This window comes from Ictidomys tridecemlineatus, chromosome 8, assembly GCF_052094955.1.
Source record: "Ictidomys tridecemlineatus isolate mIctTri1 chromosome 8, mIctTri1.hap1, whole genome shotgun sequence".
NCBI lineage: Eukaryota > Metazoa > Chordata > Mammalia > Rodentia > Sciuridae > Ictidomys > Ictidomys tridecemlineatus.
Window position 1 is genome coordinate 12139200 of NC_135484.1, and position 19805 is coordinate 12159004.

Consider the following 19805-nt stretch of genomic DNA (forward strand, 5'->3'; position numbering starts at 1 on the left):
TCCGATTCATTCTACTGTCTTTCCTATTCTCAACTCCTCTCCCTTCCCTTCATTCCTTTTTGTCTAATCCAATGAACTTATTTATATTCTCCCCCCACTGCTTCCTGCCATAATGTGTTGGCATTCGCACATCAGAGAGAACATTTGGCCTTTGATTTTTGGGGGATTGGCTTGGCTTATTTAACTTGGCATGATAGTCTCCAGTTCCCTACTGGAAAATGCCATAATTTTATTCTTCTTTATGGCTGAGCATATTTTTTACCCATTCATCTGTTTTAGAACACCCACGTTGGTTCCATAACTTAGCTATTGTGAATGAAGCTGCTATAAGCATTGATGTGGCTGCATCACTATAGTTGCTGATCACATTTTTAAAATTATTTTTATCATTGGTACTGTTGTTAAATGCTGACCCACCATTCCTATATAGGTGACAATTAGTGTTATCAATGACAAAGTAGATACCAGGTATTTATCTTAAGGCTGTACATCTGTTGCTAACATTAGTGCCATCCCTGGATCCCTCCTTCCTCTAAGAGGGGCTGGAAAGAAATTGGAACACTTCAAGATCACAGAGTTGAGATCCTGCTATTCAGAAATACGTCCCAACCAAGAAAAAGTGAATCTCATCACATACATGATCTAGCCTCACTTGAGCCTTAACATTACTCCAAATAACCCAAAGAATGGAAGCGACAAAACCCCCAAACCAACAATGATCCAAGGAGGAACAATTAGAGAGTGACCTCTAATTGTCCCACCCTTTGACATCTACTCATATATTAAAAACAGAGAGAAGTCCCAGAACAAATATACAAGAGGACATGAATATACAAGAGGAAGGAGGACCCATCTCAACTGATGTGCAAGTTTAAGACTTCTGAAAATATGAGGAAACAGGCAAAAAATTTACTCCCCAAATTCACTATTCTTCTTCAGGATCCCACTGATATAGAAGTGGATGAAATCCCAGAAAAAGATTATTAAAATGTTAACAAAAAATGATGATCTAAGGAATGAATTCAGAAAGTAAGTATAGAAGATGCTTCAATTAAAAAATAGACAGTAAAAAGAAACCAAGTAGAACTAAAAGTGAAAGACTCAAATTGAAAATTCACTTGAAAGCATCACCAAAAGATTAGATTATGTAGAAAACAGAATTTTAGCCCTTGATGAGAGAACCTCAGGCCTTAAAGACAGGCTCTGTGAACTTGAGTATACAGAATGCAGTAAAAGAAAAAAAAATTATGGAACATGGTGAGAATATACAAGAACACTGGGACAATGTCAAGATACCAAACCTGAGAATAATTGGGATAGAGGAGAACATAGAGAAGCAAGCAAAAGATAATTAAGAACATTTTTGATGATATTGTTATAAAAAATGTTCCCATGTCAGAAATGAAATAGATATTCACATACAGGAGGCCTAGAGGACCCCCAAATAGACTTAATCAAATAAGAAGTTCTCTAAGACACATCATAATCAAAATGCCTAACAGAAAATAGGGAAAGAATATTAAAAACTGCAAGAGAGGAATCTCAGGTCACATTTAGAGGCAAAAATTAAGGCTCACTTTTGGTTTCTCAATTCATACCCTAAAATCAAGGAGGGCCTTCCAAACTCTAAGAGAAAACAACTGCCAGTCAAGGTGACTATGCCCAGCCAAGCTCATTTTTAAATTCAAGGAGGGAAGACCATGAAAACTTTCCATGCAAAAATAAACTAAAGAATTCAGGACGGCCCAGTGAGTGCTACAAAAAATACTCAAAGATAAACTGCACACAAAGGAACTCAAAACAAATCCTAAAACTCCTAAACAGAGGAAGATCAATAGAAGAGAAATCCACTGAGAATCAAGACAGTATTAAATATAACAAAAAATTGTAATGGCAGGAAACCACAAACACTGATCCACACAAATAGTGAATAGTAATGATATGAACTCCCCAATTAAAAGAGACAAAGATCAGCAGAATGAATGAAAAAACAAGATCCAGCTATATGCTATTTATTACAGACTCATGGGCAAAGACACACACAGGCTGAAGGTAAAAGGATGGAAAAAATATTCCATGCAAATGGACTCTGAAAACAAGCAGGAGAAGCTATTCTTACATCAGACAAAGTAGATTTCAAGTAAAAATTAATCAGAAGAGACAAAGCCACTACATCCTGATAAAGGGAAAAATACAACAAGGAGCTATAAGAGTAGTAAATATTTATACCCCCAAAGTGAGTGCACCAAATTATATAATTTTATATATATATATATATATATATATATATATATAATTATATATACATATATATACATATATATAATTATATATGTATATATAATACTCAAGGACATTAAATCTCAGATAGTCCCCAACATAATAATACTGGGTGATTTCAACATACCCTTATCACCAACACACAGGTCATCATGACACAAAATCAATAAAGATATTTCCAACTTAAATAGTACTATTAATTAAGTGGACCTAATAGACATCTACAGAATATTTTTCCCCAAGCACCTGAATTTATGTTTTTGGCAGCTTATGGAAATTTTCCCAAAATAGACCATATTCTAGATCACAAAGTAGATCTTAGCAAATACACAAAAATTTTGATATACTCCTATGTATTTTATCAGATCATAATGGAATGAAACTAGAAATAAACATCAAGGAAATTGAACAAAACTCTTAAATGAAAAAGGAATTAAAAAAGAAATGAGAGTAGAAATCAAGAAATTCTTCAGAACAAATGAAAACAGATAACATCAAACTGTGAAAGCAGTTTAATTTTTTTTTCTTTTTAGTTATATATGACAGTAGTTATTCATGACAGTTCATTGTCCAATCTAATGAACTTCTATTCTTCCCCTTCCCCCTTGTTGTGTGTTAACATCCACTTACCAGAGAAAACATTCAGCCTTTGGTTCTTTGGGATTGGCTTATTTCACTTATCATGGTAGTCTTCAGTTCCATCCATTTAACAACAAATATCATAAAATAATTCTTTTTTGTGGCTTAATAATATTCCATTGTGTATATGTAGCACATTTTCTTTATCCTCTCATCTGTTGAAGAGCAGCTAGATTGGTTTCATAGCTTAAGCTACTGTGAATTGAGCTGCTATAAACATTGATGTGGCTGTGTCATTGCAGTATGCTGATTTTAAGTCCTTTGTATATATATACCAAGGAGTGGGATAACTGGATCAAATAGTGGTTCCATTCCAAGTTTTCTGAGGAATCTCCATACTGCTTTCCAGAGTGGTTGCACCAATTGTTAGTCCCACCAGCAGTGTATGAGTGTACATTTTCCCCCACATCCTCACCAACATTCACTGTTACTTGAATTCCTGATTATTGCCATCCTGACTTGAGTGAGGTGGAATCTCCATAGCTTTAACTTGCATTTCTCTAATTGTTAGAGATGATGAACATTTTTTCATACATTTGTTGACCATTTGTATTTCCTCTGTAAAGTGTCTGTTTAGTTCCTTAGCCCATTTATTGATTGGGTTATTCGGTGTTAAGTTTCTTGAGTTCTTTACACATCCTATCTGAGGTGTATGTGGAAAGATTTTCTCCCATTCTGTAGAGACACTCTTCACATTCTTGATTGTTTCCTTTGCTGTGAAGAAGCTTTTTAGTTTGATATCCTCCCACTTATCGATTCTTGATCTTACTTCTTCTGCTTTAGGAGTCTTGTTGAGGAAGTCAGTTCCTAAGCTGACATGATGGGGGGTTGGGCGCACATTTTCTTCCAGTAGGTGCAGGGTTTCTGATCTAATTCCTGGGTCTTTGATCCACTTTGAATTGAGTTTTCTGCAGGGTGAGAACTGGTGTTAAATTTCACTCGGCTACATATGGATTTCCAGTTTCCTGAGCACTATTTGTTGAAGAGGTTGTCTTTTATCCAATGTATATTTCTGGTGCCTTTGTCGCATGTGAGAAAACTGTTTTAATGTGGGGTTTCTCTGTGTCTTCTGTTCCATTGGTCTTCATGTCTGTCTTGCTGCCGATAGCATGTTGTTTTTATTACTGTAAGCTCTGTAGTATAATTTAAGGCCTATTATTGTGATGCCTCCTGCTTCACTTTTCTCACTAAGGATTGCTTTGTGTATTCTGGGCCTCTTATTTTTCTAAATGAATTTCATGATTGTTATTTCTATGAAGAACATTACTGGAATTTTAAAAGGAATTGCATTAAATCAGTATAACAGTTTTGGTAGTATGGCCATCTTCATACTACTCCTGCCCCTTCAAGAGCATGGGAGAGCGTTCCATCTTCTAAGGTCTTCTTCAATTTCCTCCTTTACTGTTCTGTAGTTCTTATTATAGAGGACTTTCACCTCTTCAATTTATTCCCAGGTGTTTTTTTTTTAAATTTGTTTTGAGGCTTTTGTGAATGGAATAGTTTTCCTAACCTAATTTATCTTTCAACTGATTCATCGTTGGTGTATAGGAATGCAATTGATTTATAGGTGTTAATTTTATATCCTGCTACTTTTCTGAATTTGTTTATGAGTTCTAGAAGTTTTCTGGTGAACTTTTGTGGCATCTTCTAAATATAGGATCATGTTATTGGGAAACAGGGAGAGTTTGAATTCTTCTTTTCCTGTCTGTATCCTTTTAATTTCTTTCTTTTGCCTAATTTCCTCTGGCTACAGTTTCAAGAACTATGTGGAATAGAAGTGGTAACAGAGGGCATCCCTGTCTTGTTCCAGTTTTTAGAGGGAATGCTTCAGTTTTTCTTCATTTAGAATGATGTTGGCCTGGGGCTTAGCATAGATAGCTTTTACAATGTTGAGGTATGTTCCTATATCCCTAGTTTTTCTAGTGTTTTGAACATGAATGGAAGCTATATTTTGTCAAATGCTTTTTCTGTGTCTATTGAAATAATCATGTAATTCTTGTCTTTCTAAGTCTGTTGATGTGATGAATTATGTTTATTGATTTCTGAATATTAAACGAACATAACATCTCTGGGATGAACCTCACTTGATCATGGTGTACCATCCTTTTAATATGTTTCTGTACACAATTTGCCAGTATTTTATTAATATATTTTGTATCTATGTTCATCAGGGATATTGGTCTGAAGTTTTCTTTCCTTGATGTGTCTTTGTCTGGCTTTAGTATCAGGTGACACTAGCTTCATAGAATAAATTTGGAAGGGATCCCTTCTTTTCCATCTCATGGAGTAATTTGAGGACAATTGGTGCTAGTTCTTCTTTGAAGGTCTGGTAGAGCTCAGCTGAGAATCCATCTAGTCCTGGGCTTCTCTTGGTTGCTAGGCTTTTGATGGCATCTTCAATTCATTGCTTGAAATCGATCTGTTCAAATTTCCTATGTCCTCCTGATTCAATTTGGGTAGGTCATAAGTCTCTAGAAATTTGTTGATATCTTCAGGGTTTTTTTTTATTTTTTTGAATATGAATTTTTAAAATACGTTTGGTTTATCCTTTTTATTGCTGTGGTTTCTGTGGTGATATTTCATTTTCTTCTTAAATTTTAGTAATTTGAGGGTTTTTTTTCCTCTTTATCTTGGTTAGTTTGGCTAAATGTTCATCAATTTTATTTATTTTTCTCAAAGAACTAATTTTTTCTTTCACCGATTTTGTGTAGCAGAATGGCAATGATCAAGAACACAACCAATAATAAATGCGGGCAAGAATGTGAGGGAAAAGGTACCCTTGTACATTGTTGGTGGGACCGCGGGTTAGTAAAAGAATTCTGGAAAGCAGTATGGAGATTCCTCAAAAAAGTAGGGATGGAACACCATATCTCCCCAGCTCTCCCACTTCTTGTTTTTTTTTTTCCCCAAAAGAACTAAAATCAGCCTACTATAGTGATACATCCATCTCAATTCACAATAGCTGAATCATAAATGAAACCAGGTGCCCATCGTGAGACGAATGCATTAAGAACTTGCAGTATATAAACACAATGGAGTTCTACTCAGTCAAAAAGAAAAATGAAATTATGGCATTTTTTGGGTAAATGGATAGAAATAGAGAACATCATGCTTAGTGAAATAAGCCCGACTCAGAAACTCAAAGATCAAATGTTTTCTTTCATATGTGGAAGCTAGAGTAAAATAAAGGAAAGAAGGGGGGAAAGGATAGGATATCATAAAGAGAAAGGGACAGTCATTATTGTTGAAGAAGGAGATGGAGAGGCAGAGTGGAGGGATGGGAGGGGGAGACCATTGGAAAGAAATTCTTTAAAAATCATGTTATATGCACATATAAATATACCAAGTGGACTTTTATCCTTATGTAGAAGTAAAAAGAGCCAAACAAATGCAAACAAATAGACAAGTGAAGGGGTTCTAGCAAAGCAGAGGAAGGAGAATGGGGTAAGAGAGGGAGGATGGAAAGGAAAGTAGAATTGTGATCTGAATTTGAATTCTGTGAATGTGCTTGTATGATTTTGTCAGGATGAACATGACTGTTATGTGTATAAACCTCTAATAAAAATAAACTCGGGGGGCTGGGGATGTGGCTCAAGCGGTAGCGCGTTCGCCTGGCATGCGTGCGGCCCGGGTTCGATCCTCAGTACCACATACCAACAAAGTTGTTGTGTCCACCGAAAACTGAAAAATAAATATTAAAAAATTCTCTCTCTCTCTCTCTCTCTCTCTCTCTCTCTCTCTCTCTCTCTCTCTCTCTCTCTCCTCTCTCACTCTCTCTTTAAAAAAAAATAAAAATAAAAATAAACTCGACAGGAACATGGCAGATATACATGCCAACCAGACAGGTCTGTGATATTGGCCACTTAATACCAGAGATGTCAGCAATGTGATTTTCTAAAACATGGCCAATTCCTGATATAGTTCTATACATTACAGCATCTATGATAAATGTCATTCAAATAGTGCTTACTGTGTGCCTGGCACAGTTCCAAATACCGTCTTTCTAAGGTGAGTACCACTGTTACCCCATTTTGCACATGAGATATTATCCAAAGGTTCTCAGCCAATAGTGGCAGAGCTGGGATGATATGGAGGCAGGTGGCTCTGACATTCTTGCATATCACCCCTGAGGTATGGGTTTCCTTTTATTTATAGAATATTCAAATTGAATTCCTGAAAAATCCAAAACCTATTAAAACTGACAAAATTTGGGCTGGGGCTGTAGCTCAGTGGCAGAGCGCTTGCCTAGCATGTGTGAGGCACTGGGTTCGATCCTTGGCACACATAAAAAACTAAACAAATAAAGGCATGCTGTCCATCTATAACTATAAAAAAATTTAAAGAAAACTGAGTAAATTTTTTTCATGTGTTTATAGATAAAATGAAATTATAGGCTCAAGTATTGTAAACTAGATTTCCATCTACATGAATATTTAGGGAGCAAATGAAAGTTGTGCTGATGGGGCTTGTTCTTTTCTGTCTGGTGTCTAACCTGGAGGTCTTCTGCATTCTCCATTATCCCTCCTGGTAAACCCCAAGCCAGGGCTGCCCATTCCTGGTACCTCCAATGCCACCTGTTCCCAAAACTGCCTATAGGGGGCAGAACTGTACCTTTCAGAACAAGCATTTTGAAAGAAATTGTGTCATCTTTAAGTAGTGGTTCAGTCTATATTCAGTCTGTTTCCTTTCACTACTTGTCTCTGCTCAGTTCTTTTCCCACCACACCTGAAGTTTTAGAATCTGTTTTGTGGGTGTTCTTTGTTTTCATTCCCCATCCCCAAAGCAAAGCACTTCTTTTTGCCTCTGGTCCAAAGAACATGGACGGACTCAAGTTTCATTTTGCTGGTCTTCAGAAAACCTTAGGAGGTATTTACAGGTAACTTCATCCCCTAAGGAGTTCTAGTAAATATCTTTAATATTTTAATATTACCAGTAGAGAAAAAATCTCATGTTGACTTTTTCACCCTGGGTATGAATGGGATGGAGATGGCTAGTTCGGATGTTTTTGCCTATTGTCTACATGATTAGTTTTCACAGACCGCTGTTTCACATTAGCTCCTACCCCGTTAACAAGTGCACTGCATCATTTCCTTTGGGATGAGTCTCCCACAGGCTACTTCCTCGGAGGTTATGTGAAAGGTGAGCATCCTAAAAGGAATTCAGCTGTTTGTGGTATAGCCACACCTTGGCTTGGTCAATGATATTTTATTTTACTTATTTTTGGAGTTATTCTGTGTCTTAGCTAGCTCAGTTTGCTATAGTAAAATACCACAGAGTCAGTGGTCAAAATGTCAGAAATTTATTTCTCACAGTTCTGGAGGCTGAGAAGTTCGAGATCCAGGAGCTGGCAGGTACAGGTCTTATCAGGGCTCTTGTTTTGGTTTGCAGATGCTGTCTTCTCACTGGAATCTCACAAAGCACAGAGATGAAGCAAGCTCCCTCCTGCCTCGTACAAGGGCACTAATCCCATCACGAGGGCCCCATCCTCATGACCTAACCACTCTCAAACCCCCACCTCCTAACACCCTAATATTGTGGATCAGAATTCTAGCATACAAACTTTGAGGGGGGCACAAACATTCAGTTAACCTCACTCACATATTTATTATTTCATGCTAATTATCTAGAAAAAGAATATTTTAAAAAATCTTTTGCTTAAAAACTGCCTTAAAAAGTCCTCCAAAGCTGACCTTTTTAATGTTCCTTCAAACATATGGGAGTCCTTGCATGACACACCAACCTAGCAGGACCTTGTGCATGTTTGGTGACCTACGGGGACTTAAAAATGTATTTTGTAACTTGTAGGCTATGGAACTATAAATTACTTTTACTGTGAAGTTTACCTTGTCATAATTTGGGAAATTCTCAATTGTTATTTCACCCTAGGGCTTCTATTTGTTTCGGGCCAGGATGACTGCTAGAATCTGCTGAAGACAGAGGAAGCTCTCAGTGTGGAGTTTACTGTCAGTAAAGGAAAAGGGGGTCAGGGCACATCCAGGCTTGTTGAAGAGCCTTGCTCTTCTCCAGCGTAGTGAGTGGCATCTGTCGCAAGCTGTGGGGAGAGAGAATGTTCCCACTACAATATCCTCCTGAAACAATGGCCTATGACCTACTGATTTGGAGAGAGGAGAGAAATGTTGACCATAACTAACCAAGTAATGTCACGTATCCAAGAAGCTGCCAGGCAGAGTCACACACTCCACTCCCTTTACCAAGAGATGCACACAGCGGCTTATCACGGGGTACTTCCTGGTTGTATCCTGGTCATCCCTGGGCACATTCTAAGATCCTGTGGCACTGCACTATGGAAGTTCATCTTTTAAGCCAGGCATCTGTTATGCTGCTGATTTACAACAGACCTCAGGGATGAAGACACAAAGGGCCACGTATGAAGAAGGTGGGCACTGATCCTGCCTTCTCTGCTGCCCATCACTGGGCCTTTTGGACCTGATGCTCTCTGAGGAAGACAGCTTACAGCCCAAGCTTTTAGGTCAGACTGGCAACCAGCTTGTTATGCAGTTATTTTCTACCAAGCTTCACATTTCTCTGAAGAGTTGTGCAAACTGAAGTTGGAGGGGAAAAATAAGAAATAACCCTCAAAGTTTATTTGAAACCTGAAAAGACGGTCTTCACCCTTTGTGTCTAGGGATGCTGATAGGCTCATCATTTTCTCTCTCTTTGCTCATATTTTTTGTGAAGGAGTGATTACCATGAGGCGCAAGTATCAGGAGAAAAATGATTAAAATGAAAGAAATGTCTTCCACTCAGTAGACTTGTTAAAAGGAGTTCATAATTTAACTTTATTATTAGGGAGATGAAGATGAGGCTTTATTTTAAGATCTCTCTCGATCATTTTGACATTCCTTGGTCAGAACATTTTGATAATTTTAAAGAGTCATGAAAGAGCTTTAAAAATGAAGTTTAATATAAAATAATGTTGTCTCAGAAGTAAAAAAAAAAATTGTTCTTTTTAATTTAGTGAGCGTCAGGTTCTATTTCCATACTTTTATCTACACTGTCCATCATTCCAACTGAGTCTGTTCTGGGGTAAGGGAGGAGGGACTTGGGGGATGATAACTATCTCAGAAGTCTTGCCTTTTGGAAATTGGTTCCAAGTAGTTAGTAGCTGAAGTCAGATAATCTGGATCTTTCCACTCATGAGCTCTGGGACTTGAAGCAAGTGACTTATCTCTTTGCTATCAGTTTTTTTTTTTTCTTTTCTGTGAACTGGGGATAACAATGGAATCCACTTCCTAGGCCCAGGGTGGTTGAATGAGGTCCGTCCTCCGGACGGTCCAGTGTGAAGCTCAGCTGCCGTCTCAACCTCTGGTGAATAAAGCATTCGGAGCCAGTCCGCAGGGTATGACTCATTCTTTTGTCAAAAACCAGCAAAATAATGCCACTGTCCCTGTAAGAAGGCCTCTGTGGCGTCTGTGGCCTGGCAACGTGCTTTTTACTGGCACAAATCCCAATTCCTCAGATGTTTTGAGTCAACTCAAGAAATGACACAAGTCTGTCCCCAGTGGGACACACTCAGAATGAGTTTTATTTTGATCAATCCACAGTGGCTTGATTTATCATCGGTGTGTCTTCTCTCTTTAATGCCCTCCGCTTTTCTTAACAAGAGAACATTGAAGCAAAGGAAATCTGAGCGTGTTCCCCTGCTCCTGGTGGGCCAAATGGCTTTTGCCTCCCATCTCCATCTTACAGTGGTCCCCCAGACTCATCCCTGTGTTTTCTATGGCTTAAGAAAAAGAATATGTAGAAGAAATGGGGGGGGGGGCGCTGGAGATATAGTTGGTAGAGGGCTTGCCTTGCATGCACAAGGCCCTGGCCTCAATCCCAGCACCACAAAAAAAAAAAAAAAAGAAAGAAAGAAAAAAGAAAAAGAATAAGGAAAGAGCAACTGTGCATGTCAAGAACAAAGGAACTGAAATGTGGTTGTTGGCTGGGCTCTCTTGTTTGGTTCTCTGAGCTGGGCACGCCATCCAGCCATTTCAGCAATGTGCAGTGTGTCAGTCACACTGCACACGGAGCAGGCAGGTCATTGGCACACAGATGCAGTGGTCCCGAGTGTCCATCTGCGAGGACTGTTGTCAACAGTGATTGTCCACAATTGCAGTTTATCGGTGCCACTGTGCTGGGGTGCGCTCATGGCTACAGGTTTTATGGTGAATTTCCCAGCCCCTTCTGCTTGAGTTCCTGTGCCTGTCTCCTCCATCTGTTAGATGGAACCCTATGACTTGGTGGATATTGGGCCACCTGTGTCATCAGCAGTTTATATGACTCAACCTAAAAGATTGCAAATGACCCACGGGCAGAAATTCTATTTTTGTTCTATTTTTTTAAACAAAACTCAAGTCTGTTCTTGCCCAGTGTCACATACATTTCATACTAATTATCTGCCTCCCTGGGTCCCTAGACCCAGTGAACATCTCATAATGACCTCTGGGGCTGGGCCTACTCATCTCTTTATTTCCAGGCCCACCATTGATAATGACTAGGAAGAAGGGAAGACAATCATGGACGAATGAATACATTTGCACTTTATGTTATTTGTGTTCGTGGAATGTCAAGCATAAACATGGTCAGCCTTGGGTTTTGAGATCCAATCAAAACTCCTCAGAAGTAGAGCCCTGCTTTTGGAGAAGAAAAGAATTAAGCCGAGACTTTTCAAGATTTTGCTTCTGCTTTACTCTCAGAGCATTTAAATAAATGGAAGAACCTTTACGGGAACCTTGTTTGACATACTGTATTTTATGTGGAGGTGGGCCTGCCTTTTTTAGATTTTTTTTTTCTCAATGAAGGAATGCCACTGAAGCCCCCGTTAGAGGGTATCTAATAGTTTCGCTGAATTATGCTCTTTAGACACATCCAATACAAAGGCCAGGTGTAGATTTGCTGTGTGTGTTAGTTTTAACTAGCAACCAGATATAAGATGCATTTTCTTAAACCCTTCACATAGCTCTCAGTTCTGGATTCTTAATCCTGACAATGATCTCATTCTTCTAGACTGAGGTCACCCTGAGAAGCTTGCCCTGATTCTACTCTGGACAGAATTAATTGATCTTGCCTCTCTTTCCAGAGCATTGACTCATCTGTTGGCTAGATGTTTTGCTTTCCAGCTTGGATTGTGAGCCTTTCTACAGCTCATATGGTAGGCAGAATAAATGTTATTGAAATAATGGCATGGTAAAAAATAGGAAAAGATTATTAAAGTATCATAAAATATAAAAATATTTTATGTTAAGGTATTTTGCAGATTGTTATGCATAGAATTTCATTACATTGGCTTTCATTTTAAGGAAAACATACTAGCTGTCAGAGCTCAACCTTGGCCATCAGTGACAACTTCTTTGGATCTGGAATTACAGTGACTGCTGAGAATGGGAGCACTTTCAGAAGTCTACAAAGAGCTCATTTAAGGTGTTTGCAGGCAGTTTCAAATTATCCATAGAAAAATTAATGGTGGGAGTAAAGAAAAGAATGATTGTGTAAATTTAGGAAGATGGAGCTGTGCTCATAGTCCTCTTGCCAATTCCAGTTGTGTGATGGTTGATTGAAGGACATGCACTTCAACTTGAGAAAACCCAGTGTAAAAACACTAAGGCTGCTGACCACATGGCGAAGCGTTACTAAGAGCTCTTATCTTGATGGGGTTGAGCGACAGAACCACTGAGACTACTGTTGCATCTGTCTTGGATACAATAGACTCCACTGCTGAAATCGTCTCTGATGTGAAAGCTTAGTTTTTAAATAATGTTGTCCTTTGCTCATTGCTACCATAGGATCGTCTGAGTCTGTGGCTTTGTAGTTCATGGATATAAGAAAATAAGCAGAAAGTCTGCTTCCTCTGAACCCCACACTTCAAAAAAGTGCCGAGGCACAGGAAACATTCAACTGTGACGTAGTTCAACAAAGAAAGAAGTTAAAAGGAAGAGGTACTAGGTCATTAGATGAAGAGACTCCTTTGCAAATAGTGTTTAATGACGATCATATTAGTCATATGATCGTCATTAAATGCTATTAGTGGGGCTCTGTATGGTTGCTTTTCCCCAAGTTACACTTAGGAGTACTTTTGTCAAAAGCACTCTTAGGATAAACTGAAAATGCAGAATACTTCTCACTAATTACATGGGAAATGGGATTGAATTCTATTCTTGGCTATGGAAAATACCTGGTGCATGCAAATTAGAAAGCTCTGCTGCCTCCACCTTCTCCCCTTGCATAGGAAATACTGGTTCTGAGCATCCCAGGAAGCCCTGCTCCTCACACTGGGTCCTTTACTCCACTTGACCCTTTCCACCTGTTTCTCCTGACTTTAGGCCTTTAGGCTTCTTGCTCTGTTCTTTAGTGTGTGTGTGTGTGTGTGTGTGTGTGTGTGTGTGTGTGTGTGTGTCTATGAAGCTCAAAGCAGCTGTCTATATTTCCGGGATCTGCTCTCTAACCTCAGACCGTCTACCACCCTTTTCTTAGGTTCCTGTGCTGGGAGGAAATTTATTTGGCAACTGGAGGAAGAAGCAGTAAACTACCCGCCTATGCCGCTTGCTATGTGCGGGCTCTCAGCGTGCTCTTTGAACAGTGGGGAGATGGAGGCACACTTGGCAAGAGGACAGTGAGCACAGCTGGGCATTACCTACGGCTTTCCTGAGGTTCAGGGAGAAACGGTCTTCCCTCTGTTGGGCCTGTTGTCTACTGGCTGTCTATTTCATTGACATCTGCTCTATACTTCCTCCTTTCTTCTTTTTCTTTTATATTTATTAATTTAAAAAAATTTATTGTGTTTAGCTCTTGCCATAACAACCAACTTCAAAATCTCAGTGGCTTTACACACCAAAATTTTACATTCCCCTGAAAAGTCTTCTTTGTATGCCCTGGATTACTAACACTCCATAGAGGATGATTTGACCCTATTTTATGACTTCACCAATTTGGGTTTCAAGGTTACCCTGGCATTTATCTGGTCCATTCCCCCAATCCTTGAGGTACAAGGAGGATGGGTGGGATCTGGTAGGCAATGGTCAGTATTGAATATCTAAATACCCTGTGACACAGCAATTTTACTCTTAGGTAGATATGCTGGAAAATAAATTGTTAACAACATAAGACATGAATGCTAAAATGTAAAGGAATGATCCTTAAAACTGGACTCCCAAAATAGGAACCAGACTCCTGCAGAGCTCTTTGGAAACTGACTATGATCCATTACTTAGGATAATCAAATCTGATCAAATGCAAGACTTAGACCCCATTTTGCTGCTGCTGCTGCTGCTGCTGCTGCTGCTGCTGCTGCCAGGGGAGGGAAGAGCTGGTTATTCCCCAACCACAGATGCTACGGAAGCAAATCATGCAGCTAGTTAGCAGTGTCACTCAACTGCAAACTTGACCCCTGACCATGCCAGGAGAAAGACTGGTGCTTCCTAAATCATGCAGCTTAAAATCTCCAAGAATTTTAGAGACTTCCTGGTTTCTGTGGTTAGGCTCAGTTAGGATTCTACCTGCTGGGGCTGGGGTTGTGGCTCGGAGGCAGAGCACTCACCTAGCCTGTGTGAGGCACTGGGTTCGTAGCCTGTGTGAGGCACTGGGTTCGATCCTCAGCATCACATAAAAATAAAACAAAGATATTGTGTCTACCAATGACTAAAGAATAAATATTTTTTTAAAAAAGAATTCTATCTGCGGCTGTAGATGGAATGAACAACAAGGAATCTATACTCTGTCTATTGCTTCTTTTCCAGGGAGTATCTGTAACAAATGGTCTTCACAGGGCCTGTGATGTGTGCTGCATGCCATCTGCCTTATTATTATTATTTTTTGCACATTCTATTGATAAAAGAATGTTTACATTGTGGTATATCCCGATGATGGCATATTCTGCAGCAAGTGAAAATGAAGAGATCGTAGCTGTTTACATCAGAGATTATTGATATTAACATAACATTGAGTGGAAAAAAATGAATGCCAGAAGATGACATAGGACATCACTGTACTCTTTTTAAACATTCAAAACTGAAAAAAAAATATATTATTTAGACACATCATATAAGTGAAAGGCCAAGTTCAGGATGTTGGTTACCTCTGGTGAGAAACCAAATGCATGAGAAAAGAAGGAACCTGAAGGTATGTACTGTGTAGCTGCATGAGCCCCAAATCTCTAAAAACAGAGGCTGTATAAAGAATGAAACTGTTGATGCTTTATTGTGAAGATAAAAATCCAGGGCAACTAGGGTGAGAAAAAAAGAAGTAAAACTAAAGAAGAGATGAAGTGATACAAAATATTATGGGATGAGTTTTGTGTTGAGGTCTTCAATTTAGTTCAGATGTGTTTTAAGATTAGGTCTTTTTAAAAATATATATATTTTTTAGTCGGCAATGGACCTTTGTTTTAATTTATATGCGTTGCTGAGAATCGAATCCAGTGCCTCACACATGCTAGCCTGGATATTAGATATTAGAAGATAACTGAGTCATCAGAACGTCTTCAATACAGTATAACTATTGTTCTTATAAGAAGAGGATATTTGGACATGGAGTGTATACAAAGAAAAACCATGTGAAGACAGAGGGGGAAATGGACAGCTACAAGCCAAGGAGAGTGAGGTTAGAAGAAGTTCACCCTGGAAACATTTTGACCTTGTATTTCTAGCCTCCAGAACCATAAGAAAATAAATGTCTTCTGTTCAGCCACCCCGTCTGTTGGTACTTTGCATGGATGGCCCTAGTGAATTCATACTGAAGGAAATGCATAGCCTCAAGTGCTACCACTGCATAATGAGCCATGGAGAGCTACAGAGGATGTGTAGATAATCATGTCCTATTTAGTGGGACTTCTCTGGAAAGATATAAGGAATGGTCTGTATGAGAGAGGAAGAAGACAGGCTTTATCCCCTGGGTGTCCCCCATTTCCTTTCTCACATTGGTGAGTTTGCTCATGGAAAGTTGATACCTTTACATTTTCATGATATATCACTTAGTCTTTGAGGTGGCTGTACAAGATGCTAGAGCCTGTGCCCTGCAGAGTGACCTTTCATCCAAATCCATAAATGGCAGGTGGTGTTAGAAACTCTAGATGTACAGATTGTTGGCCAGGCCACATAGTTGACAGACAAGGGTGGCTCACCAGGGGCTGGGACAGATGGCTTGAGAATCTGAGACATGGGTGGTATTGAGGGCACTGGAGCAGACACATGGGACTCATGACTAATCAGTAATATTCTTGTTCTTGGGTAGGCTAGGGAATACATGGATATTCATTTTATCATTTTCAAAATGAATTAAAATAAAAGAAATGCAAGTATAGATGAATGATGATGATGTATAATTAATTAAAGATTAAATTGTGATTGAGTAGATTCTTTTTTCATGAGTTTGCTTATTTTTCTATAGAAAGAACAGAAATGTTAAGTCTTCTGGTCCATGAACATTGGATATCTTTCTTTAATTTTTTCCGTTAGTGTTTTGTAATTTTCCATATACACATCTTTCACCTGCTTATCTAAATTTATTCCTAAGTAATCTGTTTTTTTTTGTATTATTGTGTGTGAAACTATTTTACAGATTTCCCCTTTAGATAGTTAAGTTGTATACAGAAACACAATGGATTTTTGTAAGTTGATTTCGTATCCTGAAACTTTACTGAATTTACTCATTAGTTTTAACAGTTTTTAAAAATGGAATATTAAGGTGTTCTCCATATATAATCCTGCCTTTTGAAAACAGGAATAATGCAATTCTAAAATTCATATGGAATAACAAAAGAATATGAATAACTATATCAATATAAAAAAGAATATGACAGATGCATCATACTTTCTGATTCCAGAAAAAATATTATAAAGATACAGTAACCAAAAAAAATATGGTGCTAGTATAAAGATAGATATATTGACCAATGCAACAGGATAGAGAACTCAGAAATAAATCCATACATATATGGTCAATATGTCTTCAAAGAGTTACAAGAATACATGGTGGGGAAAAGAATATCTTCTTTAACAAGTGCTACTGCTAAAACTGGACATCTACATGCAAAACAATGAAACTGGACCCTTATCTACATCACACACAGAAAGAAACTCAGAATAGATTAAAGGCTTAAACATAAGATTAAAACCTATAAAACTCCCAGAAAAAAACATGGAGGAAAAGCTTCCTAACAATGGTCTTGGCAATGATTTCATGGATTTGAAACTGAAGGTACAGGTAGGAAAACAAAAACAAAAACAAAAATAAAACAAGTGCAACTACACCGAACTAAAAAGCTTCTGCACAGGAAAAAAAAAAAATCAACAGGCAATCTATTTGAATGGTAGAAAAATATTTGCCAAACATATTCTTAATAAAGGTTAATATCTAATATGAATAAGAAATTCATGCAACTCAATAATAAAACAAAATAAAACAAGAAACAACAACAATGACAACAACAACAAAAAAACTGGTTTAAAAATGGGCTAAGGACTGGAACAGATATTTCTCCAAAGAAGACATACAAATAGCCAATAGTTACATGAAAATGTGCTCGTGGTCACTAATCATCAGGGAAATGCAAATCAAAACCTCAGGAGACATCAGTTCACACCTGTCATGGCTTTTTTCAAATACAAAAGATGGCAAATGTTGATGAGGACGAGGAGAAACTGGGACTCTTGCACACTTGGTGCTAGTGCAAAATGGTGCAGCCCCTGTGGAAGATAGTGTGCTGTGGAAGAGCCTCAAAAATTAAAAAAAAATGGAACTATCATACAAATAGCACTTCTGGATATTTATCCCAAAGATTTAAAATCAGGATCCTGAAGAGATATTAGTTCTCCCACATGCATTGCCGCTGATTCACGATAAGTAAAATGTAGAAACAATATCGATGTCCATCAATGGACGACAGAATAGAGAAAAATGTGTGTACACACTATGGAATACCATTCAGCCTCAAGAAAGAAGGAGACCGCAAGAGCCAACAGCACGGACCCTGAGGGCATTAGGCTCAGCCAAACTAGTGATGGAGATTGCCAGGGGCTGAAGGGAGAGGGGAATGGGCAGTTACTGGTCAAAGACTAAGTTCTAGAGATCTGCCAGACAACATGGTGCCTCTGGTCAGTAACAATGTAGTTTACACCAAGACATTTCAGAAGCAGATCTCCTGTTAGGTGTCTGGCCACATCACAACAAAATAAAATAGAATGGAAGAGACCAGGGCAATTGTTACAGCATTTGTAAGAATCCCTTTTCAACTAGAATGACTTGTCTTATCCCCTTTGTTCCACTATTTACTACATTTATTTTGAGGCTTCTTGTTGTTTTCCTTTAAAACATTAGGTTACGATGGTTCCATTTCAAAAGGGAAAGGCTCCGTAGGGGACACTCACTTCTGTACTCTGGAGAGGTCTATTGTCAGTGGGTTCTAGGGAGAGACCAAGGAGGCAGCGGAGGGGGCCTTGTGTGTTTTCTGTGAGGAAAGAGGGATGAAGGAGGTCCGAATGCTAATGATTTCGTGCGAATCTTTGTATTTGAAGGACCCCTTAGTGTCTTTAGATGGCTTCTATGTGGAAGGTTTCAGAATTGTTAATCCATAATGTAGAAAGTTTTCTTTAGGAAACTTGGGTGTGGCTCTCTGAAGGAGTAGGCTGAACGCTGTGCTTCATAAATCTTGCTGCTTATGTACTGTGTCTTGTTCTTTGTAAAGAATCCTGAGTGACTTGATGACAGGTGAGAGGAGGAGGAGTTCAGGCATCTAAATAGGAGAAAGTGACATATTGAGTCTTTAATTGAATGGGGCAGGATAAGTATTTTCCTTCCCAAGAAAAGCAGAAAGGGCCCCAGAAAGGATTAAAAAGAGGCCAAGTGGAAAAACCAAGGCTCTGTCACTTCCTTCCCTGGGAAGGTGGCTGTCTCTGGTTAGCAGGGCAGTCACCCTGTCCCTGGCTCTCCAGGTCCTGTGCAGCCCCGGACATGGCCCTGCAGGGCAGATCATGGGGGCGGGGGAGGGGGGCTGAGATTCACTCCTTGTTGCCATCTTTTACCCTGAAACTGGAATTGCCAGCAGGAGGAAGGTCTCAGCTCTGAATGTATGGCGGGGTCATAATTCATGTTGATTGGATCTGGGGGAAACAGACAGAATGGGATTCTGAGTAGGATGAGCAGAAGGGAGAAACACTCCCAGAGCAGGTGGGTAGAGAGAAAGGAGTGAGGAAGAGGCTGAATGCCTGTCTCACTGGATTTGACGTCTCCTTGCAGGTTCACAGGGGGACGCACGTGACAACCCACTGCTCAGCCTAAAAGGTTTTCAGCGCTGAGCAGACAGAGCTCTGCCAGCTCTCTGAGGGCAGGATCTTGGCTTTCTTGATACCTCCTAGAAGTCGAAAAACATGTCTGACGTATTCTGATGGTAGATTCGCTTATAGATTTCTCTTGAATTCCATTGTTCATGAGGGACAGAGGGCTAAGGAAATATGACTCCGGGATGCGGATGCACCTTGAGAAAAATCTGCTGATTCTTTAAGGTTTGGCAACTAAATGAAGATTGATATAAATATTTTAAAACCGCTGTTTAAAAAATGTTGAGCTTTGCCAGGTTTCTGGCTTGCTACCCTCGTAGCAACAAAGGTAACATTCTTTTGTAATTAGACTTATGGCTTTCGACCTCCTTAGAAGATTGAAAGGAAATGCCAGAAATTCTGGGTGCTATCATTTCGGGCATTCCAGAAAACAAAGCAAAACAGCACAAGACAAAACGTAGCTTAGCATTATTCTGTGATGATAGTTGTTGTCAGAAGTAGAAGGGCAAGAAAATCTTTCACTGAATGGAGCTTATTGTCATGTAGAAAATACCAAACCAAAGGACTCTCAAGAGGAATACTTGGGAAGCTTTGAGTATCAATTTCTGCCAC